Source organism: Tursiops truncatus, chromosome 8 (genome assembly GCF_011762595.2).
Source record: "Tursiops truncatus isolate mTurTru1 chromosome 8, mTurTru1.mat.Y, whole genome shotgun sequence".
NCBI lineage: Eukaryota > Metazoa > Chordata > Mammalia > Artiodactyla > Delphinidae > Tursiops > Tursiops truncatus.
Window position 1 is genome coordinate 80,130,254 of NC_047041.1, and position 27,364 is coordinate 80,157,617.

General features: G+C 39.0%; 1 long non-coding RNA gene across 1 annotated transcript in view; it reads right to left on the reverse strand.

Annotated features, from left to right (window-relative positions):
* Positions 1-270: 270 nt before the first annotated feature.
* Positions 271-27,364, reverse strand: part of LOC141279269 (uncharacterized) — a 326,550-nt gene continuing 299,456 nt past the window's right edge. Inside the window, exon 3 of the long non-coding RNA XR_012333241.1 lies at positions 271-379. This is a non-coding gene — a long non-coding RNA (uncharacterized lncRNA). The remainder of the gene's footprint in view (positions 380-27,364) is intronic.

Sequence of the window (27,364 nt, forward strand, 5' to 3'; positions counted from 1 at the left end):
TTTTTAAATTTTTACTGGATTGCTAAACTATGAGTAAGAAACTGGAAATACTTCGGGGAGAGAGACCGTCTAGGAATGGGGTCAACATAGAGAAATGTAAAACCAAGATGAGGTATCATCAGTCCAGCTATTTCTAAAGTCATTTACCTCTGGAGTTTTAGGTTATGCATTCATTTTTTTCCCCACAATCCACCCTGATTTAGTATATCAGGCAGAATATATAAGCAAGACTGTGGTAACGAGTAAATGCCCAACAGAAGAAAGATTTATTTCTCACTCACACAAACTCTGATTTGGAGCAGGCAACTCTCAAAGGAAATTCTTCTCCACGCAGTGACTCAAGGATCCAGGCTGATCCATCCTGTGGCCTGAACAATCACTGCCAAAGGGGAAGAAACTGCATGGAGTAACACATTCTTCTTAAGTACTTTGGTCTAGAATGTTACACTTATGCCTGCTCATGCTTCATTGGCTAAAACTAGTCATATGTTTTTTTGTGAAGACATGTGGGAGAATCAAGTATTGTGAGCAATATTAGTTTCCACAAAATTGTTTTTGGATATTTTTAACCAAGTGTCCTGAATTAGACATTTTTTTTCCATAACTCTATACTGGAAAGAGGATTGGCAAACAAAGGCATTAGGGTGAAATGTGGTGCAGAAGATGAAACTGAGTCTCTTTGGAGAGAGTATGCCCTGTACAAAATACTGGATAAACGCCTAATATGACTCATTTGATGGATACACACTAGCACCATTCATCTTACCGTTTTCCAGAAATGATATTATTTGCTCAAACAACATAGCATTATGTACCTCACCCCAACATCCAGCAATCGCCCTCTTTTAGTTCTTCATCCTAGCATCAATCACACTTTGTAGTTGAGAAATGACAATGGCAACTTGGGCTCAGGTGTCAGGTACAGGGCTTAGAGCTTTCATTCCTCTTGATCAGCTCCTCCATCAACTTTGTTACCACTCTTAGCAGCACTACGAGTGTCTCAGCCACCAAGCCGAGGTATTATGCAGTTTAACCCTTTTCAGCTCCATTTATTCAACAAATCTTAGCAGTATTTCCTGTCCATTCTCACTGATAGTACTCAGACCCACGCCCTCACCATCTAGCTCCTGGTTCAGTTCAATATCCTTCTTTTCAGATTTCTTGATATTAAGCTTGCTTCTCTCTGACCCACCTGGATAACCCTACCAGTTCAATTTTACACAAACATCCACCATGTATTCCTTCATATTATCTTATTGATTTCCCAGTGGGTCTCTATTTTCTACCAAACCCAATGTAAACTTCAGTTTCTCATTTATTAGTATGACCCCATCCTTTCTACCAAGCTAACCGTGCATTCGTTCCAACACTTATCTGTTATTCTAGAAAGGCTCTCACCAAACAATCTCATGTGAAATATTCTCAGTGGGGTTGACTGTCAGGCCCGGTAGTTCTTCAGAAGAAACCTAGTTTAGAAGAAAAAAAGTCTGTGATCATGGATCATGAGTCCAAGGAAATATTCCTAGTAGTAGACTTGGACTGCAACATGAATAATCAGCAATCTAAATGTTCATAGGTATGGTAAACTCATCCATTAGATTTAAAGGGGTCTATACTATATATGAAGATACTCTTGTAGAAGTCTCCAGGACAATGAACCATTAAAAATAAACAAAAAACCCTCAAGGTCATATCTTGAATATAATTAGACCACTGAATCAAGCTATTTAAAAGGGTACACTTTATGGTAAGTGAATTATATCTCAATAAAGCTGTTATTAAAATAATTACAGCTTGATTTGGTTACATCTCTCAGTGTCAGATGTACAAGCCATAGTAGTATTTCTCAAGCTTTAGTGTAGTGTTTCTCAAACTTTTTTCCCAGGTTTATTGAGATATAAATGACAAAAAACCCTGTGTAAGTTTAAGGTGTACAGTATAATGATTTGACTTACATATATTGTGAAATGATTACCACAGTTAAGTTTAGTTAACATCTATCATTTCATACAGATAACAAAAAAAGAAAAGAATATTTTTTTTATTTCTCAAACTTCTGTAAACTGTGACAGCTTGTTTACTTGCAAAGTCCAGGGTCCTACCTACAGAGATTATGGTTTCATGAGTGTACATCAGAGTACTGAATTGTGCACTTATATTAATCAGTCTAGGAGATTCTGTATGTATCCTATGGCCTACACTTTAAAATAATAATAACAATAACACTGTTCTACACAGCAATCAGTCCTAGGAAAAAGCCGACCATGGCTGGAGGAGTTGTCAAAGTGCCAGTCAAACACATTGTTCAGGGGAAAAGTCAAGATTTTATGAACTGGAATATAATCAGAAAAATAAAGACACATTTCATTCAGACTGTCCAAATATGGCAGATGCAGTGGTTAGGGGAAAGTTGCAGTTCATTGACTATAAAAGTACTCCTAAGCTGACCTGAGGGATTCAAATGATCAGGCTTAATAACAGGCTTAATTCAGCAAGACTAGCTTAGGGCACCTTATTCATAGGTATGATAAGATGATAATATACCATCCATTTTGGATTGAATCACTCAGCAACTGGGATAGGAAGCTGCAGGTCAAAGACATCAGGCTTTGCACTTAGAAAAGGCTGGAAATTCAAGGGGTGACTAACAATACAAACACCCATGCTTGTTGCTGCTTCTCTACACCAGGAGCCTTTACATGCTTACATATCGTGTTCTGACTGGGTGGAGTGCCCAGAGTGATGGAGGAGTTAGAGAAAGGGTATGCCTTCAATGTTGATTCTGGGTATTCACGAGCTGCTGACCAGCATAATTTGTGATTTCAAAGGCAGGTTTGAGAGCAGATGGGTTCTAAGGGGGCATAAAGGGATGCTTAGAACTTACTAAGAAAGAAGAAACTTTTTCTCTAGGAATGACACGTGACGAGTAGTCTCAGAAACTAGGAAACACAGAAATATGGGTTCGGTGAAAGGGAATAAGCGGAAATTTTGTTATACCAAGCTGTACCTTTGAGGCCACAATTTAAGCCATGGTTTTGATCAAAGTCCTCTTAAAAGTCGCTATTCTGGGCTTCCCTGGTGGCGCAGTGGTTGAGAGTCCGCCTGCCGATGCAGGGGACACGGGTTCATGCCCCGGTTCTGGGAAGATCCCACATGCCGCGGAGCGGCTGGGCCCGTGAGCCATGGCCGCTGAGCTTGCGCGTACGGAGCCTGTGCTCCGCAACGGGAGAGGCCACAACAGTGAGAGGCCCGCGTACCGCAAAAAAAAAAAAAAAAAAAAAAAAGCCGCTATTCAGTATATGACATAAGATCTCATGCCTTCTAGCTATATTTTATTCCTTTTATCAGGACTTTATATCAAGAATCATCTATTATGCATAATTTAGCCCTAAACTGTTTCCTTTCCTTTCCTTTCCTAATCCCTCATGTATTCATTTAGTAAACATTTACTAAACTCCTTATTAGGCTAAAATGTCAAGGAAAAGCTCTTATTCTCAAAGGGCTGAGAGTCCAATATATCTTAACCTTTTATAGTTTAATCTTTTGGTCAATGACTGAACCATATCTCCCAGCTGTGTCCACTTTAACATCCATTACAACCAGACTCATTTTGTCTTTGAATACGTTTTTGCTGATTATCAAACACATTTATTAACTGACTTTCTTATGAAAATACTCTAGGCACCACAAATTACCTTATGCCTCAGGATGACCAGGGTTTATAATCTATAACACTGGGGATGCCAATATCTACAATTAGTCTGAATCTTTTCACTGAGATGAAAAATTGGTTCCATTTTTAAAAGTTATCTAATACTTGGGTTTTTAATATCGAACAAACTGACTGGAGTGGTTCCCAGAGAAAGGGAGTCTGTACAGGTACCAGACAGGCTTTTAGAGATCCAGTCTGAAGGAATGTCTAAATGTCCAGGTTTGTTTGTTTGTTTGTTTAAGAGTGAGGGAGATACTGGAATTTTTCAAAATCCTTTTTTAAATTTTTACTGGATTGCTAAACTATGAGTAAGAAACTGGAGATACTTTGGGGAGAGAGACCGTCTAGGAATGGAGTCAACATAGAGAAATGTAAAACCAAGATGAGGTATCATCAGTCATGCCTTCTAGCTATATTTTATTCCTTTTATCAGGACTTTATATCAGACTTGAAGATGAGATTCAATTAAGTGGGGAAAAGGTTAAAATGGGAGAAAAACTATCAGTGAATTAGTTGTTTGACATAAGTGTTCTAAACAAGACAGCTGGGAGATGGAATCTTTAACTTTTCAATCAACAAAAAAAAAACAAGGTGCTAAATTGGCTGCCTTGACTCATTACAAACACCAACAGAAACTAAGGAGCTGAAGTCATATTTACATAAGTTATTTATTCACTACCCTAGCAATTATTCACCACCCTGAAATTGGTTGTTACCATCAACCAGTTTCAGCATGTTTCAGGGCCATCTGAGTAATGCCAGTTATGGAGCAAACAGTGGAGTTTGAGAAATAGTGACACGAACTTTACTTTTAAAAATAAATCTTGTTCTCTCTCACTTTTATAGTTATCATTATATTTGAACCTGGGATTTCCTAGCAAAGAAAGAGAAGATTTAACTTCCTGTGAGCGCTAGGCTTATAGACTGAGAAAACATTTGAAATGTCTTTGGTAGGTCATCTGGATACAGCACTGTAGGCTTTATTTCCCAAAATCATTAAACCTAACAAATTAATAAGACCCAGAGTCTCAAATACGAGAATTATTTAGTCAAATTTCAACTTAACAATTATTAAGATAATGGGCTGTTTCATCAAAATAATACATGAAATGAGACAAGTTTAAGAAAAAAAAATAGTGTCTTTTAAAATCATTATCCAGACTTGGTGGATTTCTTTGGTTAATATAAGAGGAATATTTTAAATATTTTAAATGAGGTCCTGTAGCTATGTTCTATTTAGGAGACTAAAAATGTCTCTTTGCAGAGATTATTCATAATTCATCTCAAAATTATGAGGAACTACAAATACTATATATATATAGTATATATAATATACTATTATCTATAGTTGCAATAATTTTATGGATAAATGTCATGACTTCACTAAAACAAATCTAAGTTCATGCTGAAACCCAGCTAAAGGATTGCTATGGGACAGGGTAAAAGGTGTCTTTGAAGAGTCTCTCATGACCAGAGCTTGCCTGGAAGGAAGAGAAGCAGGATAGAGTTTTGCAAGAGCCTATGCATGAAAATGGGCCAGCTGAAAGAGAAACCATGGTGACTGAAGAAAAGTGTAAGAAGAAAGCTGGTGTATGAGAAATTTGTGATGTCATATGAAGATGGGACTGTCAAACTGAAAAGTGAGAATCAGCAAATGACCAAGACAGATTGAGACTGAGTCAAATGTGTATGTTGCCAGCAGTGGAGGGAAAAGCAAATTCTTAGTCCAGATATCCCCTCTGGTTCCAATGTACTAAGAGCCAAAAAGCTACCATGAGCAGCCAGTGGAGCAAAAGTGCTGCAGAAGTCAAACCTATCAAAAGCACATTGCATTGTTACCTTGCAACTGCACTGCCTTGGCTGTTGCCACTCCAGCTTCTTAAGTAAATAGATGCCATCTCAACAAGAAGGACTATAGGTGGGGAGAGGGGCGAATGAAATTAGAGCCTTATGTCAGTTCAAGAAGCAAATGCTATGGCAGAGTTAGAAGTACAAGATAGGGATTTCCTTGGTGGTCCAGTGGGTAAGACTTCGTGCTCCCCATGCAGGGGGCCCGGGTTCGAGCCCTGATCAGGGAACTAGATATCATCTGCATGCCACAACTAAGAGTCCGCTTGCTGCAACTAAGAAGTCCACATGCTGCAACTAAAAGATCCCGTGTACCGCAACTAAGACCCAGCACAGCCTAAATAAATAAATATTAAAAAAAAAAAAGAAGCACAAGATATTTACTGGGGGAAGGTCAGTGAACAATAAAGGGAAAAAGGAAGAGGAGTAGATGGGGACTGCCTTTAGACTGGTTCAGCTCTGACACCTGGGAAAGGAGAGAGGGAAGGAAGGAAAATGCAGTAGGAAGAGCTTCATGTTGCACTGCAGCTCTGAGAAAGTCTCAGCCAACTCAGACGAGCCCAGAGGAAAAATACCCATTAAGAGTCCTGCACTGAGCATAAGTGGCCAGAGTCTAGTACCCCTGCTGGGCTCAGTCACTGGATGGAGGGATCCCGGCCTCAGTGTGAACAAGGTAGCATAGTCCAATAACAATATAGCTGGAGGCTATCAGCTACTCAGTCCTCACAGGAGCTTCTCCCTTAACATATTTGAGCAGCAGAACTCTGTTACTGCCATAGTCCACCCCTCACTCTGCACAGATCAATTTTTCCATAAAGTTCTAAAGCATTTTCTCCATTTTTCCTTTGACCCTCTCTTCATAAAAGGAATAGAGAGGTTAGTGGGATGAGCTACATCCTCCATTGTTGCAGTTGTCTTGAGACTGCAACTGGTGATGGTCTCCAACCTCTACTATCCATTCTAAATTCCCTTCACCTTCACTTACTACCTCTGCAAGTCTTGATAGCTCACCTGGTATTACCTAAACCTTCATTCCTAAAGGGTCTAAATCCCTGGTAATCATACACATCTCAAGTGAGGAGCATTTCACATGATAATTCAGTCATAATTGCATAAGGGAATACCAAGAGGAAACAAGTAGATCATCTGAGTTCCATATATGTTCTTTTCTGCCCCAAGGTATAAAAGAACCCTATTTCCTCCTGCTGATCAAGATCAACTGCCCTGGCCAAGATGGTAACTTTTCTCATCTGCTGGCCCCTTTTCACAAGGAGTCCAGAGTTCTTGGGCAGCAGCCATGGCTTATAGTTGAATGAGATCTGCTCTTTCCCCTGGCAAGAATGTTTTTTTTTTTTTTTTTAACATCTTTATTGGGGTATAATTGCTTTACAATGGTGTGTTAGTTTCTGCTTTATAACAAGGCAAGAATGTTTTTCCTTTGGGGACTAGGATCTCTAGCCCTACATATCCCAGAATTTCAGGGGTGAGAAGTATAAAGTCCTCAGTAGTTGCAGAATCTGATGACCAAAAACTATCTTAAAATAGAAATAGACAAGAGATCTAAGGATACATTAAACTACAGCATTCTACCAGACCACTCTCTCCTGTGCGAGTCTATTTCCATTATACAACAGAGATCTCGGAGAGGGACCTGAAATAGCAATTTTACATATCAAAATAATAAACTGGCAAAACCCATCATAAGGTAGACTTCTTCTCTGAGCCATTTCAAACATATATTATGAAATAAATAGTATGATTTTTTTTGAAGTCTCTATTTTCAAGGGCTGACTGTGACACTCATGACCATCTCTCTGCCATCAGTGCTCTAAAGGGATGATACACATGAGAACAAGATATGTTCTTTGTTCCATTATTATTTGTCTACCTAGACCCTCATTTTCCCAGGGAAAAATTGACACTTGCCCAATTTACTGGTCAGCTACCTCCACCTTAAACTTGATGAAGGACTTTCATTCTCAGGGCATCTGTACACTCTTCCTCGCCCAACATGTACCTCTCTCCATGGCTTCTGGATTCCCGACCCCTTCTGAGGGTCCCCCTCCTGGTGCTGATGTACTAAATATAGACTTCTCTGTTCTGAGCCTCACTTACTAAGGAACAGGAAAACGTTTAACACTCCAAGCCTAAGGTATTTTCTCATTCATAAATCTGTGCATACAAAATGTTTTTAGTGCCTCCTCCATGTCTAGAGTAGGAAAAACGGAAGAAAGAATAGAAAACTTAAACTTAAACTTGAAGTGAGGTTGTATGACTTTGAGCTCTGCTTCAACAAGTCAAATCAGCATGAAATTGAGACAGTTACCCAGTCTTTCTGATGTACTTTTTCACTTGTAAAAAGGAGAAAATAGAGACCAATCAGAAAAAGATTTTTCTGAAAACAAAATGAGATAAAGGATGTGAAAGCCCATGGTAAACTCTGAAATGGATTACTCATGAAATGAAGTCATTATTAATAATAATAATGTTATATTCAGTATGAAGAAGTGTATCACCCTTAATCAATCTCCATTTTGTCAAAACAAAATAGTTAGAAGCAAGTTGAAGGAAGTGCACTTTTTTGAATACTTTAAATTGCACAAAGGATCCCCTACTCAGCATATTCTAAGAACTTCATCCTTCTCCCTTACTATATGATCTTGGCCATTTACAGTTTACCCATTTTTTTTTTTACATTCTATTTTTTTTAACATCTTTATTGGAGTATAATTGTTTTACAATGGTGTGTTAGTTTCTCCTTTAAAACAAAGTGAATCAGGTATATGTATACAAATATCCCCATACTTCCTCCCTCTTGTGTCTCCCTCCTACCCTCCCTATCCCACTCCTCTAGATGGTCACAATTCACCGAGCTGATCTCCCTGTGCTATGCAGCTGCTTCCTACTAGCTACCTATTTTACATTTGGTAGTGTTTGTATGTCAGTGCTACTCTCTCACTTCATCCCAGCTTACCCTTCCCCCTGCCCGTGTCCTCAAGTCCATTCTCTATGTCTGCATCTTTATTCCTCTCCTGCCCCTAGTTTCTTCAGAACGTTGTTTTTTTCTTTTTTTAGATTACATACACATGTGTTAGCATACAGTATTTGTTTTTCACTTCCTGAATTACTTCACTCTGTATGACAGACTCTAGGTCCATCCACCTCACTACAAATAACTTAATTTCATTTCTTTTTATGGCTGAGAAATATTCCATTGTATATATGTGCCATGTCTTCCTTGTCCATTCATCTTTCAATGGACTTAGGTTGCTTCCATGTCCTGGGTATTGTAAATAGAGCTGCAATGAACACTGTGGTACATGACCCTTTTTGAATTATGGTTTCTCACGGTATATGCCCAGTAGTGGGATTGCTGAGTCATATGGTAGATCTATTTTTAGTTTCTTAAGGAACCTCCATACTGTTCTCCATAGTGGCTGTATCAATTTACATTCCCACCAACAGTGCAAGAGGGTTCCCTTTTCTCCACACCTGCTCCAGCATTTATTGTTTATAGATTTTTTAATGATGGCCATTCTGACTGGTGCGAGGTGATACCTCATTGTGGTTTTGATTTGCATTTCTCTAATGATTACTGATATTGAGCAATCTTTCATGTGTTTGTTGGCAATCTGTATATCTTCTTTGGAGAAATGTCTATTTAGGTCTTCTGCCCATTTTTGGATTGGGCTGTTTGTTTTTTTGATATTGAGCTGCATGAGCTGCTTGCATAATTTGGAGATTAATCCTTTGTCAGTTGCTTCATTTGCAAATATTTTCTCCCATTCTGAGGGTTGTCTTTTCGTCTTGTTTATGCTTTCCTTTGCTGTACAAAAGCTTTAAAGTTTAATCAGATCCCATTGTTTATTTTTGTTTTATTTCCATTTCTCTAGGAGTTGGGTCAAAAGGATATTGCTGTGATTTATGACATAGAGTGTTCTGCCTATGCTTTCCTCTGAAAGTTTTATAGTGTGTGGCCTTACATTTAGGTCTTTAATTCATTTTGAGTTTATTTTTATGTATGGTGTTAGGGAGGGTTCTAGTTTCATTCTTCTATATGTAGCTGTCCACGTTTCCCAGCACTTATTGCTGAGGCTGTCTTTTCTCCACTGTATATTCGTGCCTCTTTTATCAAAAATAAGGTGACCATATGTGTGTGGGTTTGTCTCTGGGCTTTTTATCCTGTTCCATTGATCTATATTTCTGTTTTTGTGCCAGTACCATACTGTCTCGATTACTGTAGCTTTGTAGTATAGTCTGAAGTGTGGGTGCCTGATTGCTCCAGCTCCGTTTTTGTTTCTCAACATTGCTTTGGCTATTCGGGGTCTTTTGTGTTTCCATACAAATTGTGAAATTTTTTGTTCTAATTCTGTGAAAAATGCCATTGGTAGTTTGATAGGTATTGCATTGAATCTGTAGATTGCTTTGGGTAGTAGAGTCATTTTCACAATGTTGATTCTTCCAATCCAAGAATATGGTATATCTCTCCATCTGTTTGTATCATCTTTAATTTCTTTCATCAGTGTCTTATAGTTTTCTGCATACAGGTCTTTTGTCTCCTTAGAAAGGTTTATTTGTAGGTATTTTTTTATTTTTGTGGCAGTGGTAAATGGGAGTGTTTCCTTAATTTCTCTTTCAGATGTTTCATTGTTAGTGCATAGGAGTGCAAGATATTTCTGTGTATTAATTTTTATCCTGCTACTATATCAAATTCATTGATTTGCTGTAGTAGTTTTCAGGCAGCATCTTTAGGATTCTCTTTGTATAGTATCATGTCATCTGCAAATAGTGACAACTTTACTTCTTTTCTGATTTGGATTCCTTTTATTTCTTTCTCTTCTCTGATTGCTGTGGCTAAAAGTTCCAAAACAATGTTGAATAACAGTGGTGAGAGTGGGCAACCTTGTCTTGTTCCTGATATTAGAGGGAATGGTTTCAGTTTTTCACCATTGAGAACGATGTTGGCTGTGGGCTTGTCATAAATGGTCTTTATTTTTTTGAGGTAAGTTCTCTCTATCCCTACTTTATGGAGGGTTTTTATCTTAAATCAGTGTTGAATTTTGTTGAAAATTTTTCTGCATCTATTGAGAGGATAATATGGTTTTTATCCTTCAATTTGTTGATATGGTGTATCACATTGTTTGATTTGTGTATATTGAAGAATCCTTGCATTCCTCGGATAAACCCCACTTGATCATGGTGTATGATTCTTTTAATGTACTGTTGGATTCTGTTTGCTAGTATTTTGTTGAGGATTTTTGCATCTATGTTCATCAGTGATATTGCCCTGTCGTTTTCTTTCTTTGTGACATCTTTGTCTGGTTTTGGTATCAGAGTGATGGTGGTCTCACAGAATGAGTTTGGGAGTGTTCCTCCCTCTGCTATATTTTGTAAGAGTTTGAGAAGGATAGGTGTTAGCTCTGCTCTAAATGTTTGACAGAATTCGCCTGTGAGAATCAGGCTCCCTGACTTTAGACTATACTACAAAGCTACAGTAATCGAGACAGTATGGTACTGGCACAAAAACAGAAATATAGATCAATAGAACAGGATAGAAAGCCCAGAGATAAACCCATGCACATATGGTCACCTTATCTTTGATAAAGGAGGCAGGAATGTACAGTGGAGAAAGGACAGCCTCTTCAATAAGCGGTGCTGGGAAAACAGGACAGGTACATGTAAAAGTATGAGATTAGAAAACTCCCTAACACCATACACAAAAATAAGCTCAAAATGGATTACAGACCTAAATGTAAGGCCAGAAACTACCAAACTCTTAGAGGAAAACATAGGCAGAACACTCTATGACATAAATTATAGCAAGATCTTTTTTGACCCACATCCTAGAGAAATGGAAATAAAACAAAAATAAACAAATGGGACCTAATGAAACTTCAGAGCTTTTGCACAGCAAAGGAAACCATAAACAAGACCAAAAGACAGCTCTCAGAATGGGAGAAAATATTTGCAAATGAAGCAACTGACAAAGGATTAATCTCCAAAATTTACAAGCAGCTCATGCAGCTCAATAACAAAAAAACAAACAAACCAATCCAAAAATGAGCAAAAGACCTAAATAGACATTTCTCCAAAGAAGATATACAGATTGCCAACAAACACATGAAAGGACGCTAAACATCATTAATCATTAGAGAAATGCAAATCAAAACTACAATGAGATATCATCTCACGCTGGTCAGAATGGCCATTATCAAAAAATCTACAACAATAAATGCTGGAGAGGGTGTGGAGAAAAGGGAACACTCTTGCACTGCTGGTGGGAATGTGAATTGGTACAGCCACTATGGAGAACAGTATGGAGGTTCCTTAAAAAACTGCAAATAGAACTACCATACAACCCAGCAATCCCACTACTGTGCATATACCCTGAGAAAACCATAATTCAAAAAGAGTCATGTACCAAAATGTTCATTGCAGCTCTATTTACAATAGCCAGGACATGGAAACAACCTAAGTGTCCATCATTGGATGAATGGATAAAGAAGATGTGGCACATATATACAATGGAATATTACTCAGCCATAAAAAGAAACAAAATTGCGCTATTTGTAATGAGGTGGATGGACCTAGAGATTATCATACAGAGTGAAGTAAGTCAGAAAGAGACAGACAAATACCACATGCTAACACATATATATGAAATATAAGGGAAAAAAGAAATGTCATGAAGAACCTAAGGGTAAGACGGGACTAAAGACACAGACCTACTAGAGAATGGACTTGCGGATATGGGGAGGGGGAAAGGTAAGCTGTGACAAAGTGAGAGACTTGCATAGACATACATATACTACCAAACATAAAATAGATAGCTACTGGGAAACAGCCACATGGCACAGGGAGATAGCTCGGTGCTTTGTGACCACCTAGAGCGGTGGGATAGGCAAGGTGGGAGGGAAGGAGACGCAAGAGGAAAGAGATATGGGAACATATGTATATGTATAACTGATTCACTTTGTTATAAAGCAGAAACTAACACACCATTGTAAAGCAATTATACTCCAATAAAGATGTAAAAACAGGGCTTCCCTGGTGGCGCAGTGGTTGAGAGTCCGCCTGCCGATGCAGGGGACACGGGTTCGTGCCCCGGTTCGGGAAGATCTCACATGCCGCGGAGCGGCTGGGCCCGTGAGCCATGGCCGCTGAGCCTGCGCGTCCGGAGCCTGTGCTCCACAACGGGAGAGGCCACAACAGTGAGAGGCCCGCGTACCGCAAAAAAAAAAAAAAAAAAAAAAGATGTAAAAACAACAACAACAAAATTCGCCTGTGAAGCCATCTGGTCCTTGGCTTTCGTTTGTTGGAAGATTTTTAATTACAGTCTCATTTTCAGTGCTTTTGATTGGTCTGTTTATATTTTCTATTTCTTCCTGGTTCAGGTTTGGAAGGCTGTGCTTTTCTAAGAATTTGTCCATTTCTTCCAGGTTGTCCACTTTACTGGCACATATTTGCTTGTACTAATCTCTCACGATCCTTTGTATTTCTGCAGTGTCAGTTTTTACTTCTCCTTTTTCATTTCTAATTCTATTGACTTGACTCTTCTCCCTTTTTTTTCTTGATGAGTCTAATGGTTTATCAATTTTGTTTATCTTCTCAAAGAACCAGCTTTTAGTTTTATTGATCTTTGCTATCATTTCCTTCATTTCTTCTTCATTGATTTCTCATCTGATCTTTATGATTTCTTTCCTTCTGCTAATTTCAGGGTATTTTTTGTTCTTCTTTCCCCAATTGCTTTAGGTGTAAGGTTAGGTTGTTTATTTGAGATGTTTCTTGTTTCTTCAGGTAGGATTGTATTGCTATAAACTTCCCTCTTAGAACTGCTTTTGTTGCATCCCATAGGTTTTGGGTGGTTGTGTCTCCATTGCCATTTGTTTCAAGGTATTTTTTGATTTCCTCTTTGATTTCTTCAGTGATCTCTTGGTTATTAAGTAGTGTATAGTTTAGCCTCCTTGTGTTTTTAATTTTTACAGATTTTTCCCTGTAATTGATATCTAGTCTCATAGTGTTGTGGTCAGAAAAGATACTTGATACGATTTCAATTTTCTTAAATTTACCAAGGCTTGCTTTGTGACCCAGATAGGATCTATCCTGGAGAATGTTCCAACAGCAATTGAAAAGAAAGTGTATTCTGTTGTTTTTGGATGGAATGTCCTATAAATATCAATCAAGTCCATCTTGTTTAATGTATCATTTAAAGCTTCTGTTTGCTTATTTATTTTCATTTTGGATAATCTGTCCATTGGTGAAAGTGGGGTGTTATAGTCCCCTACTATGATTGTGTTTTGTTGATTTCCCCTTTTATGGCTGTTTATGTAGTGAGGTGTTCCTATGTTGGGTCCATAAATACTTACAATTGTTATCTCGTCTTCTTGGATTGATCCCTTGATCATTATGTAGTGTCCTTTTTTTCTCTTATAATAGTCTTTATTTTAAAGTCTATTTTGTCTGATATGAAGATTGCTACTCCAGCTTTCTTTTGGTTTCCATTTGCGTGGAATATCTTTTTCCATCCCCTCATTTTCTGTCTGTATGTGTCCCTAGGTCTGAAGTGGGTCTCTTGTAGACAGCACATATACGGGACTTGTTTTTGTATCCATTCAGCCAGTCTATGTCTTTTGGTTGGAGCATTTAATCCATTTACATTTAAGGTAGCTATCTATATGTATTTTCCTATTACCATTTTCTTAAGTGTTTTGTGTTTGTTATTTTAGGTCTTTTCCTTTTCTTGTGTTTCCTGCCTAGAGAAGTTCCTTTAGCATTTGTTGTAAAGCTGGTTTAGCAGTGCTGAATTCTCTTAGCTTTTTCTTCTCTGTAAAGGTTTTAATTTCTCCGTCGAATGTGAATGAGATCCTTGCTGGGTAGAATAATGTTGGTTGTAGGGTTTTCCCTTTCATCACTTTAAATATGTCCTGCTACTCCTTTCTGTCTTGCAGAGTTGCTGCTGAAAGATCATCTCTAACCTTGGGGATTCCCTTGTATGTTATTTGTTGTTTTTCCCTTGCTGCTTTCAATATTTGTTCCTTGTATTTAATTTTTGATAGTTTGATTAATATGTGTCTTGGCATGTTTCTCCTTGGATTTATCCTGTATGGGACTCTCTGTGTATCTTGGAGTTGAATAACTCTTTCCTTTCCCATATTAGGGAAGTTTTCAACTCTAATCTCTTCAAATATTTTCTCAGTCCCTTTCTTTTTGTTTTCTTCTTCTGGGACCCCTAGAATTTGAATGTTGGTGTGTTCAATGTTGTCCTAGTGGTTTCTGAGACTGCCCTTAATTCTTTCCATTCCTTTTTCCTTATTCTGCTCTGCAGTAGTTATTTCCACTATTTTATCTTCCAGGTCACTTATCCTTTATTCTTCCTCAGTTATTCTGCTATTGATTCTTTCTAGAGAATTTTTAATTTCATTTACTGTGTTGTTCATCATTGTTTGCTTGCTCGTTAGTTCTTCTAGGCCCTTGTTAAACGTTTCTAATATTTTCTCCATTGTATTTCCAAGATTTTGGATCATCTTTACTATCATTACTCTGAATTCTTTTTCAGGTAGACTGTGTATTTCCTCTTCATTTGTTTGGTCTGGTGGGTTTTTATCTTGCTCATTCATCTGCTGTGTGTTTCTCTGTCTTCTCATTTTGCTTAACTTACTGTGTCTGTGGTCTTCTTTTTGCAGGTTGCCTGTTCATAGTTCCTGTTGTTTTTGGTGTCTGCCCTCAGTGGCTAAGGTTGGTTTAGTGGGTTTTGTAGGCTTCCTGGTGGAGGGGACTAGTGCCTGTGTTCTGGCAGATTAGGCTGGATCTTGTCTTTCTGGTGGGCAGGTCCACATCCGGTGGTGTGTTTTGGGGTGTCTGTAACCTTATTATTATATTAGACGGCCTCTCTGCTAGTGGGTGGGGTTATGTTCCTGTGTTGCTAATTTTTTGGCATAGGGTGTCCAGCACTATAGCTTGGTGGTCTTTGGGTTTATCGTTGAGATGGAGATTTCTGGGAGAGTTTTTGCTGTTTGATATTACATGGAGCCAGGAGGTCTCCTGTGGACCAATGTCCTGAACTCGGCTCTTCCACCTCAGAGGCACAGTCCTGAAAACTGGCTGGAGCACCAAGACCCTGTCTGCCACACAGCTCAGAAGAAAAGGGAGAAAACATGAAAGAAAGAAGAAAGAAAGAAAGAAAGAAAGAAAGAAAGAAAGAAAGAAAGAAAGAAAGAAAGGGAAAGAAGGAAGGAAGGAAGGAAGGAAGGAAGGAAGGAAGGAAGGAAGGAAGGAAGAAGGAAGAAGGAATAAAATAAAGTTATAAAATAAAAACTAATTATTAAACATTTAAAAAAATTAAAAGTAATATAAATTTTTTAAAAGAAAGAAAGAACAAAAGAAGAGAGCAACCAAACCAAAAACAAATCGACCAATGATAACAAGCACTAAAAATTATACTAAAAAGAAAAAAATAGAAAGAAAAAGGACTGACAGAATCCTAGGAAAAATGGTAAAAGCAAAGCTATACAGACAAAATCACACAAAGAAGCATACACATACACACTCACAAAATGAGAAAAAGGAAAAAAATAGATATATTTTTGCTCCCAAAGTCCACGGCCTCAATTTTGGGATGATTTGTTTTCTATTCAGGTATTCCACAGATGCAGGGTACATCAAGTTGATTGTGGAGATTTCATCTGCTGCTCCTGAGGATGCTATGAGAGATTTCCTTTTCTCTTCTTTGTTTGCACAGCTCCTGAGGTTCACCTTTGATTTGGCCCTGCCTCTGCGTGTAGGTCGCCTGAGGGCATCTGTTCTTCTCTCAGACAGGACCTGGTTAAAGTAGCAGCTGATTAGGGGGCTCTGGCTCACTCAGGCTGTGGGTATGGAGGGTTACAGAATGCAGGGTGAGCCTGCAGTGGCAGAGGACAGCGTGAGGTTGCCACAGCCTGAGGCACGCCATGTGTTCTCCCAGGGAAGTTGTCCCTGGATCACAGGACACTGGCAGTGTCAGGCTGCACAGGCTCCCAGGTGGGGAGGTGTGGAGAGTGACCTGTGCTTGCACACAGGCTTCTTTGTGGCTGCAGCAGCAGCCTTAGCGTTTCATGCCCGTCTCTGTTGTCCGCACTGATAGCCATGAATCGCACCCGTCTCTGGAGCTCGTTTAGGTGGTGCTCTGAATCCCCTCTTCTCATGCATCCTGAAACAATGGTCTCTTGCCTCTTAGGCAGATTCAGAGTTTTCCCAGACTCCCTCCTGGCTAGCCTCCTGGCTAACCTCCTGGCTAGCTGTCGTGCACTAGCCCCCTTCAAGCTGTGTTCATGCAGCCAACCCCAGTCCTCTTCTGGGATCTGAACTCCTCCGAAGCCCGAGCCTCAGCTCCCAGCCCCCACCCGCCCCAGCGGGTGAGCAGACAAGCCTCTCAGGCTGTTGAGTGCTGGTCGGCACCGATCCTCTCTGCAGGAATCTCTCCGCTTTGCCCTCTGCACTCCTATTGCTGAGCTCTCCTCTGTGGCTCCAAAGCTTCCCCCATACCCCTGCCCACCCCGCCACGTTTCCTTCAGTGAAGGGTCTTCCTAGTGTGTGGAAACTTTTCCTCCTTCACAGCTCCCTCCCAGAGGTGCAGGTCCTGTCCCTATTCTTTTGTCTCTGTTTTTTGTTTTTTCTTTTGCCCTACGCGGGTATATGGGGAGCTTCTTGGCTTTTGGGAAGTCTGAGGTCTTCTGCCAGTGTTCAGCAGGTGTTCTGTAGGAGTTGTTCCACATGTAGATGTAATTCTGATGTATTTGTGGGGATGAAGGTGATCTCCACATCTTACTCCTCCGCCATCTTGAAGGTCGCTTCCCCTAGATTGTTTATTTGAGATTTTTCTAGTTTCTTGAGGTGATATTGAATTGCTATAAACTTCCCTCTTAGAAGTGCTTTTGCTTTGTCCCATAGGTTTTGGGTCATCATGTTTCGGTTTCATTTGTTTCTATGTATTTTTTAATTTCTTCTTTGATTTCTTCAGTGAAATCTTGGTTACTTAGTAGTGCACTGTTTAGCCTCCATGCATTTGTGTTTTTTACAGTTTTTTTCCTGTACTTGATTTCTAGTCTCATAGTGTTGTGGCCAGAAAAGATGCTTGATACGATCTCAATTTTCTTAAATTCTCTGAGGCTTGATTTGTGACCCAAGATGTGATCTATCCTGGAGAATGTTCTGTGTGCACTTGAAAAGAAATTGCATTCTGCCACTTTTGGGTGGAATGTTCTATAAATATCAATTAGATATATCTGGTCTATTGTGTCATTTACAGCTTGTGTTTCCTTATTTATTTTCTGTTTGGATGATCTGTCCATTGGTGAAAGTGGGCTGTTAAAGTCCCCTACTATTATTGTGTTACTGTCAATTTCTCCCTTCACGGTTGTTAGCATTTGCTTTATGTTTTGAGGTGTTCCTATGTTGGGTGCACAAACATTTATAATTGTTATATCTTCTTCTTGGATTGATCCTTTGATCATTATGTAGTGTCCTCCTTATCTCTTGTAACAGTCTTTTTTTAAAGACTGATAGGAGTATTGCTACTCCAGCTTTCTTTTGATTTCCATTTGCATGGAATATTTTCTTCTATCCCTTCACTTTCAGTCTGTATGTATCCCTAGGTCTGAAATGGGTCTCTTGTAGTCAGCATATATATGGGTCTTGTTTTTTGTTTTTGTTTTTGTTTTTGCGGTACGTGGGTCTCTCACTGTTGTGGCCTCTCCCGTTGCGGAGCAACAGGCTCCAGACGCGCAGGCTCAGCAGCCATGGCTCATGGGCCCAGTCGCTCCGGGGCATGTGGGATCCTCCTGGACCGGGTCACGAACCTGTGTCCCCTGCATCAGCAGGCGGACTCTCAACCACTGCGCCACCAGGGAAGCCCTATGGGTCTTGTTTTTGTATCCATTCAGCCAGTCTATGTCTTTTGGTTGGGGCATTTAATCCATTTACATTCAAGGTTATTATCGATATGTATGTTTCCATTACCGTTTTCTTAATTATTTTGTGTTTGTTTTTGTGGGTCTTTTTCTTCTCTTCTGTTTCCAGCCTAGAGAAGTTTCTTTAGCATTTGTTGTAAAGCTGGTTTGATGGTGCTAAATTCTCTTAGCTTTTGCTTGTCTGAAAAGCTTTTGACTTCTCCATTGAATCTGAATGAGATCCTTGTTGGGTAGAGTAATCTTGATTGTAGGTTTTTCTCTTTCATCACTTTAAGTATATCCTGCCACTCCCTTCTGGCCTATAGAGTTTCCACTGAAAAATCAGCTGATAACCTTATGGAGATTCCTTTGTATGTTATTTTGTTTTTCCCTTGCTGCTTTTAATATTTTTTCTTTAAATTTAATTTTTGTTAGTTTTATTAATATGTGTCTTGGTGTGTTTTTCCTAGGTTTTATCCTGTATGGGACTCTCTGTACTTCCTGGACTTGGGTGACTATTTCCTTTCCCATATTATGGAAGTTTTCAACTATAATCTTTTCAAATATTTTCTCAGACCCTTTTTTTTTTTTCAGTACACAGGCTTCTCACTGTTGTGGTCTCTCCCATTGCAGAGCACAGGCTCAGCGGCCATGGCTCATGGGCCCAGCCGTTCCGCGGTATGTGGGATCTTCCCAGACCGGGGCATGAACCCGTGTCCCCTGCATCATCAGGCAGACTCTCAACCACTGTGCCACCAGGGAAGCCCTCTCAGACCCTTTCATTTTCTCTTCTTTTTCTGGGAACCCTATAATTCAAATGTTGGTGTGCTTAGTATTGTCGCTGAGGTCACTGAGATTGTCTTCAATTCTCTTCATTCTTTTTTCTTTATTCTGCTGTGTGGCAGTTATTTCCACCATTTTGTCTTCCAGCTCATTTATTCGTTTTACTGCCTCAGTTATTCTGATTCCTTCTAGTGTATTTTTCACTTCAGTTATTTGTTGTTCATCTCTGTGTTTTTTGTTCTTTAGTTCTTCTAGATATTTGTTAAACATTTCTTGTATTTTCTCAATCCGTGCCTCCATTCTATTTCTGAGATTGTGATAATCTTTACTATCATTACTCTGAACTCTTTTTCAGGTAGATTGCCTATTTCCCCTTCGTTTATTTGGTCTTGTAGGTTTTTACCTTGCTCCTTCATCTGTGACATATTTTTTGCCATCTCATCTTTTTTTTTTTTTTTAATAAGTGGGACTGTGCTCCTGTCTTACTGGTTGTTTGGCCTGAGGCTTCCCACACTGGAGGTTGTAGGCTATTGGGTAGAGCTGGGTCTTAGTGCTGAGATGAGGAACTCTGTGAGACCTCACTCCGATGAATATTCCCTGGGGTCTGAGGTTCTCTGTTAGTCCAGTAGTTTGGACTCAGAGCTTCCACCGCAGGAGCTTTGGCCTGACTCCAGGCTCATGAACCAAGATCCCACAAGCCGCATGGAGTGGCCAAAAAAAAAAAAAAGAGAGAACAATAACAAAGTAAAAAATAAAATTAGACTAGGAAACTAATAAATATGTTAGAAAGAATATAAAAATAAAAATATAGATTAATCAACAACTGAAAGGTACATCAGTACCACAATATTAAAAAAGAGGAGGGGAAAAAAAAGGTGGGGAAAGGCCTTGGCTGTGGAGGGCGGGACCTAAGCAAGGGCGAGGTTTGGGCAGTGGGGGGGCCTAAGCAAGGGTGAGGTTTGGGTGGTGAGTAGGGACCTATGCTCAGGACCCACAGGGCTGGAAAAGGCCCTGGGGGCTCTGGGGGGTGGGGTTTAGACTCAAGGAACAGAAGGGGCCCAGGTGTGCCCCCCACTCCTGGTCTCAGAGTGCAGGGGACCTCACCTGGGGGCCCAACAGGCTTCCTGGGCTTGAGTGGATGGGGCAAATGTCCTACTCTCCTCTCCTGATCCTCCAGTCTGGGAGGGCCCCTCCCACCTGCCTCTCCTGATCTCCCCAGCCTCAGGGGCACCGATCCTGTCTGGCCTCCACTTATCCACTTCCCTCAGTCCCCCTACATCATACCAGTTCACTTTGGGGTTCCTCCCCTCTCCTTGGGCATCAGAGTCCTCCACCAGCGGCTGGCAGTCACCCTAGTTGTGGGGAGACATTAACTCTGTGTCTTCGCACACAGCCATCTTCAAGATTTTGCTTAGCCATGTTCTTTCATCTATCATCAGGATTAGTAACTCCTGCCTTACTCATTTCTGAAGGTAATTGTGAAACCTCATAAAATAATAAAATTAAAGCATTTTGTACACTGTAATGTGACAAACACATTACAGGTTTTGTCTTTTTCACCTTCTTATTGTTTTAGGTAGTGCTTTTAGAAATCTGTCTTAGCTTGGTCTTCTACTTAAAAATTCTTAAAAACAGTATCCAATGAGTCATATGTATTGAAATTTGGTATTAGAAATATTTAAACACATTTGATTTTGTCTCTCTTTGTCCCTGTGTGCTATGTCATTTGTATGTTCCAGATCAGAGTTGGCCAAAAGAGGAACTCGTACATGATTTGGAAGTCAAGCCAATATTCCCTTGAAGTCGTTGCAGTCAGACCCACACGATAAGGACAAATGAAGAGGTACCAGGTAAATCCAAACTTGTACATGTTCTCTGATGCTCCACATCCAGCTAGGGCCTTACTACAGGCTCCACTGGCTCCACTGACAATAGCAATGTCAGCCCCAACACTAGAAACTTGGCTATAGATCCACAAAGGGTAACTTCACCTCCACAGAAGTGAAAGCATCTTCCAAGACAGCAATTTCCACAGACTCCTTAAAGTCCCCCTTGTGCTGTCCACATTGGCTCTGACCTGTCCACTTGCCACAGTGTATCAGGCAAATTGGTTTGTGACTCTTACTTAAACTCTTTTCATACCTCTACTTCCTCATCTCCTCCTCCATTTGTGTAAGTTCTAATTTTTATAATAAATCTCCAATTTCCATAAAACTTATAATGGCTCTCTTTGCTGACTGGTACAAAGATGCTGTAATTCCCATTCCTGCTGCAAACCTCTGACAGATTTGATAACTAGCCAAAGCTAAATATGTCAAAAAGTATAAAAAATATAGTATCATTAGCTTAAAACCGATAGGAACTTAGTTATTTTTTTCTTTTGCTATATGGGTTTTATTATTGATAACACTTAGTAGCCAAAGTAAGATTGAATGCCCTTGAGTGCTCTGAAAAGACTTAGAGATTCTTGGGTACAAAGGACCTTAGAAGCTACTTCATCCATGTCCTTACAAGGTAGATGAGGAAACTAATTTCCAGAGATGTCAACTTATTTGCCTAACATCCCTTAGCATCAATGACTTGCCATTCTGTTAAATGCAGATTTCTTAAGCTGTTCCCTTAACTGATCATAAGGAATGCGAACCATCTTACTCAGTGAATCCATGTCATGCAGAATGTCTGTGTCTATGTTTTAAACAGCTTCCTCTTCTTATCCATGATCCTATTCCTTAATCTTTGCTTCACCTTCCTTTTGTCTCCACAGCTACCAGCTTCCGTTCCATGCCATGTGAATTGCATTGCTCTTGCCTTACCCAAATATATACTAAGATTTCTTCTCCGCACCTCATTTTGGCCTTAACTAATAAAATAAACAATCTCCCATTTTGGCCTTAACTAATAAAATAAACAATCTCCTAGCCATATCAGACATTTGGTACACCTCTTATAAAATGTGCTTTTAGTAATATCCATTCTGTGTTATCTTTGCTCACAGGTTGTATTTCAAAGATAATGCAACAGGAGAGAGTTGGCACAGATTGGGTTTTTAGTGAACCAGACTATCAAATGAATGGAGCACTGAAAACTATTCAAGCCGTGGAAATACATTTCATTATAGCGCAATGTCACTGCATGTCGATGAGCACACACCTGAATACAATCATTAGAAATGAAAGTTTCAGAGGCCTGAAATACCTGCAGAGGCCTGAAATACCTGCAGGCAGCCTTTTCTTAGGTCAGCACTGGAAAGTTTTAGAAATGATGCACTGCTCCTTCAAAATCATTGGTAATACAGTGGCCTTCTCCAAAATTAAATCTTGTCTGGCCTGAGAAAGAAGATACGTTTCTCAAAACGCCACCTGTCTTCTACTTTTTCCTTTGCCCAGAATATTCTCAGGAGAGTTTCTATTTATTATAACTAGATGTTGGTAAATTCAGTCATGTATCTTAACAGTTTTGTAAACTACAAATTTAGTTTTACATTATTTATTCTGACAACTCTTCCTGACTACCTCCTGTATGCCGACTTGGTGGAAAATGTTGGGGGTATAGTATGAAAGTTCATTCAACTCTAAATTTGTGAGAGCGGGAACCTTGTACTTATTCATTGATAATATACTCTACAGTTCATGCCCTGCTGAAGATAATTACACTATTTGTACTAAGTGAGATAACAGTGATATAAATGCAGAACTGGGGAAGCTGATAGGAGAAAAAGTCAAACTGATATTCTGATTCAGGAGTCCCACTATAGAAAGTGAGTCAGGTGCCTTTTTGGACAACTGAAGAAATAAACTCATCTACAGTGAAACAGTGATGAAGAAGGCCATGGCTGATCTCAATCTAGAAGGGCAAGAAAGGGGGAAGAATGTTCAAATGTAAAAAGACCCAGATATGTTGTACAAAATGCTACTTTCAGCATCTGCCATTACTCATGGATATTCCAAAATGTCAGAAAGAGGAGCTGAGATTCCTGAGAAGTGAGTGCTTTGCTAAAAACTTAGGGGGGCTTTCACAGAATGACTAGAAGGCTTTGTAGTCTTCTTTGGATATATTTATGCTTCTTTCAAACAGATAGAATAAGAACAAAAACTGGCAAAAAGCCAACTAAATAAGCCAACAAAATAAACAGCACTTCATTACCTAAATCCCTATTGGCTTTGTCAATGAACAAGGGGTTAAATATAAAAGGAACTGGTAAAGCAGCTACAGATTTGTGTCCTGGCAAAAGAGACAGATAGCAAATAAGCAAGTTTATACTAATGGGCTGCTGTAGCATTTTGTATATTTATAATAAGGTCTAAAACTACGGAATCTGCTGGTAAATGATAAACATCTTAAATTCAGTTAGAAAATCAAGAATATCTAGAGTAGTAGGAAAAATATGAAGCTTAAATCTAAAATTAAACTCACGAGTATAAACAATTCAAGCAAGAGCCAGGTGTTGGATGCAAAGTCAACTAAAATTTTAGCGACTTCAGTGTTATTTTAGCTAGCAGGAATCATTTCAGGAGGCTGGAAGGCACAGATTGCCATACCCAAGAGATTGAGCTTACATCCCAAGCTTAGAATAGAACCTTTCCTGGTTATGCTGTTGGTATTTTAAGAAACATGACAGCCCCATCTGCCATCCATATGAGAAGTCACTCTTTCTAAGATGTCATGAATTTATGCCTGTAACCCCAAACTAACAGGAAAAGGAAATATCATTCTCCCCCATCTCCTTCCAAGCAAGGTTTAATGTGCAATAGTCTAGCACTCTTTCCAAGAAGATAACCAAAGATTTTCTTCTACAAATATATATCAAAGTATGTCAATATCCAAAGAGTACAAGAGGTAAAAAAAAAAAAAAAGTAGCAATACTCACAATGACTATTTTTACCTTAAAATTTCCTTGCCAAATCTTCACTAATCACTTGACATGCATTATCTCTTTTAAATCTAATCCTTACAATGACTCTCAGAGTTTAGTTACAGCTATAATCATTCAGTAGATGAAAAAAATCCTTAGAGAAATTAAGATACAGATTCAATCAATCCACAATGATAGCAAAGTTAACAGGACTAGGATTCAAGTCCACATTTTTCTGATGCCAAATGTCATGATCTTAACTATTCTGACATAGTGTTTCTATAAACACGTTACTCCCTTGATTACAATCTTTTGACAGCCCCTCATCACCTGTAGCAAGTCTCCTCATTCTGCCATAAATTGGCTCTAGACAGAATTCCGGGTGTCTATAAACATGGATGAGAAAAAAATAACATTTTCATTTTTACCAACCCCTTCACTTTGGCATATCCTTCATTTACGAATGTAGGCAAAACATATAGCAGCATTAGTAGTACCTCCAACTTTGTCACTAATAGAAAGCACAGATATTTTCACACCACTTAACAGTTGCAAAATATCTCAAAATATTATTTATTGCCATCACCATTTCTGTAATTACGTTAGTTGTTAGGCCTGCCACTGCACCTTGCCATTTACTGCACTCATAAAGAAACAATATATATATTATTATATCACAATTTAAAAACTATTTTGGTTCAAGCTAAATGCCTTCCTTTGAAATCCTAATAGTCTTATTTTATATCACTTAAAAATATCATTCTGAGGCGTCTGTAGGCTTCACTAGACTACCAAAGAGTTGCGTGGCACACAAAATTTAATTTAAGAAACACTGCTCCATAGGATATGATTCAAACACTCCTATATGGCCTCCAAAACTTTTCATGGAGTCTTTCGGACAAAGAGCATTTCCTGGCCCAAGCTGAGCCCATAAGAATCTCTTGTAATGGTTTCTGAGCTGGAATTGAGGATTGAATCAGCTTCTCTCTGGGAACATAGTTTTGAAGTTGTTAAGCTGTGAAGTCTTTGGTGGCTGTGTTTCTCCCATTGAAGTCAAAGAAGCCTCTATGTGTTAGGGGAGAATAAAGCTAAATAAATACATCCATAAGTAAAGTTAACTCAGTAGGTCTTAGTCACCTCTATTGTCTCACTGTCTGCCCCCAGGCTCAATTTAAAATTCTTCTCAATTGATTAACTTCATGCTTTCTATCTCCTTCCAAGATGACGCTGTTTATCATTAAGATGCACACCCAGGTTAATCTTTAACAATGACTGTGTTCAAATCACATCACTCCTCAAAAAACTTCCATGACTGTCCATTGTGGACAAATCAAAGTTCAGACTCCTTCAGTGGATGTACATTCAAGAATTTCCATGTAACAGACCCACCTTGCCTTTCCAACTTAGTCTCAACTTCTTCCTCTCCTTCCTTTTATTATAGACAAACTGGATCAATCACTATTTCTTGTTTGTGGCTCTTTACCTTCCTCCCTCTGTGCTTTTAATTAAACTCTTCCCTGTGCCTGGGATGCCTCTTTAATCTTCACATGTCTAAATCATACTTACTCGTCAAGGTCTGGCACAAATGTAACCATCCTCACCCCATCCTAATATCTGATTCTTCCAGTAGAAATAACATTTATTTTCTGAACTTTATTTATAATCCACCTATCCCATCCACTGGCCATTTATCCTATTCTATCTAATTATATAATTATTTCATATATAAATTTTCTCCCATAATAGCAATAGTAGTAAGAACAATTGAGCATTTAGCCTATGCCAAGGAATGCTACCAAGGAAGTTGGATAAACACTTTAATTGAATTGTCTTATTTAACTCTCACAACAACCCTGTGAGTTAAAAACTATTATTGTACCATTTTACAGATGAAGAAACTGAGGTAATAACAATTAGAACATCTTACAAAAGGGTGGAAATACTAGCTCTCAAAACTAGGCAGCCTGAATGTAGAACTCACTGTCAGCCATGCTCACTACTCTGCCTTCTCTCTTAGACTGGAAACAAACCAAAGACAGTTCTGAGTTTGGTACAGCTTAATAGCCTACACAGTGCCCAACATCGTGCTGTGGGTATAGACTGTCCTCAATAAAGATGTGGGTGAATCATTTTTAGATATTTACCTAAGGATCACAGTATTTGAGACAAAAAGAAACTTAGAAAAAAAGTTTAGTTTCTCTTTCTAAAAAACATTTTACTTCTTTTTAGAGTGGCATCATCAGCTGTGAACTTAACTTTTTCATATTTACTAAGCTAAATAAAGTATGGAACATGATGGCTACACTTAATAGTTGTTCAGTAAACGTTAGTGGTAATTATTGAGGGTTTCTCCCGCTGTTATTATTGCTTCCATTGCCACAATGAGTTAGGAAGGAAGGGTTAGGCACTGTACATCAGAGGATACTGTCTTTAGCAGGCTGAACAATATGGTGAAGATTATGGTCTAGTTGGTTTCAAAGCCAGAACTGAAACCAGTGGCTTTTCATTTCTAGCCTGGGGCTTAAACCAGCAGAGCTCACATCTCTCACCTAATCTCAAGAATCACATCGGCTTCTTTAACAAAGACTAGAAATGAAATCCATTCATTACTGGCCTGTGACATATTTAGTAGCATTCAGAAACTCAATTTCTATGATAATCTTTATTCATTTATTTAAAACAGAAGTTGTAATGGAAAAAAAATTGAAGCGATTTATGTACTTAAGTAGTACCAGAAAATGCAAGATGTTATGCAACTTCAATTTTTTAAATAGCATTTTCTTCCACCTCAGAATCACAAGCTTAGGAAAAATAACCAAACTTTGTTTTGAAGTCCCTGGCGTTTGTCATTTCACGGCAAATTTTAAAATGCTTAAAGATAACATCTTTGATTCATTCTGGCTGGGAAGATGAAGCCCATCTAATAACAAATGCTCGTGTTCCAACTTCAAAAGATATATACTGCTAAGTCATTCGCTATCATTTATCGTCTGAGTAATAAAAAAAAAATGTTGCACAGACTATATGGACAGAAGAGGAAAACTTAAACAGCTCTATGCAACAGACATGCCTTTCTCTAGAGACAACTCCAATTATCTTAACTGTAATAAGAAGTTAATTGTTAGTAGCCTTCCCTCTGCCAGCTTTCTTCAAGTTCAGTCCCCAAACAAGCAGATTGCCTTCAAAGTAAATAGAGATTCATTACAGGAATGGGGGAATGTGAGTGCTCAAGCTGGAAGCAATGAC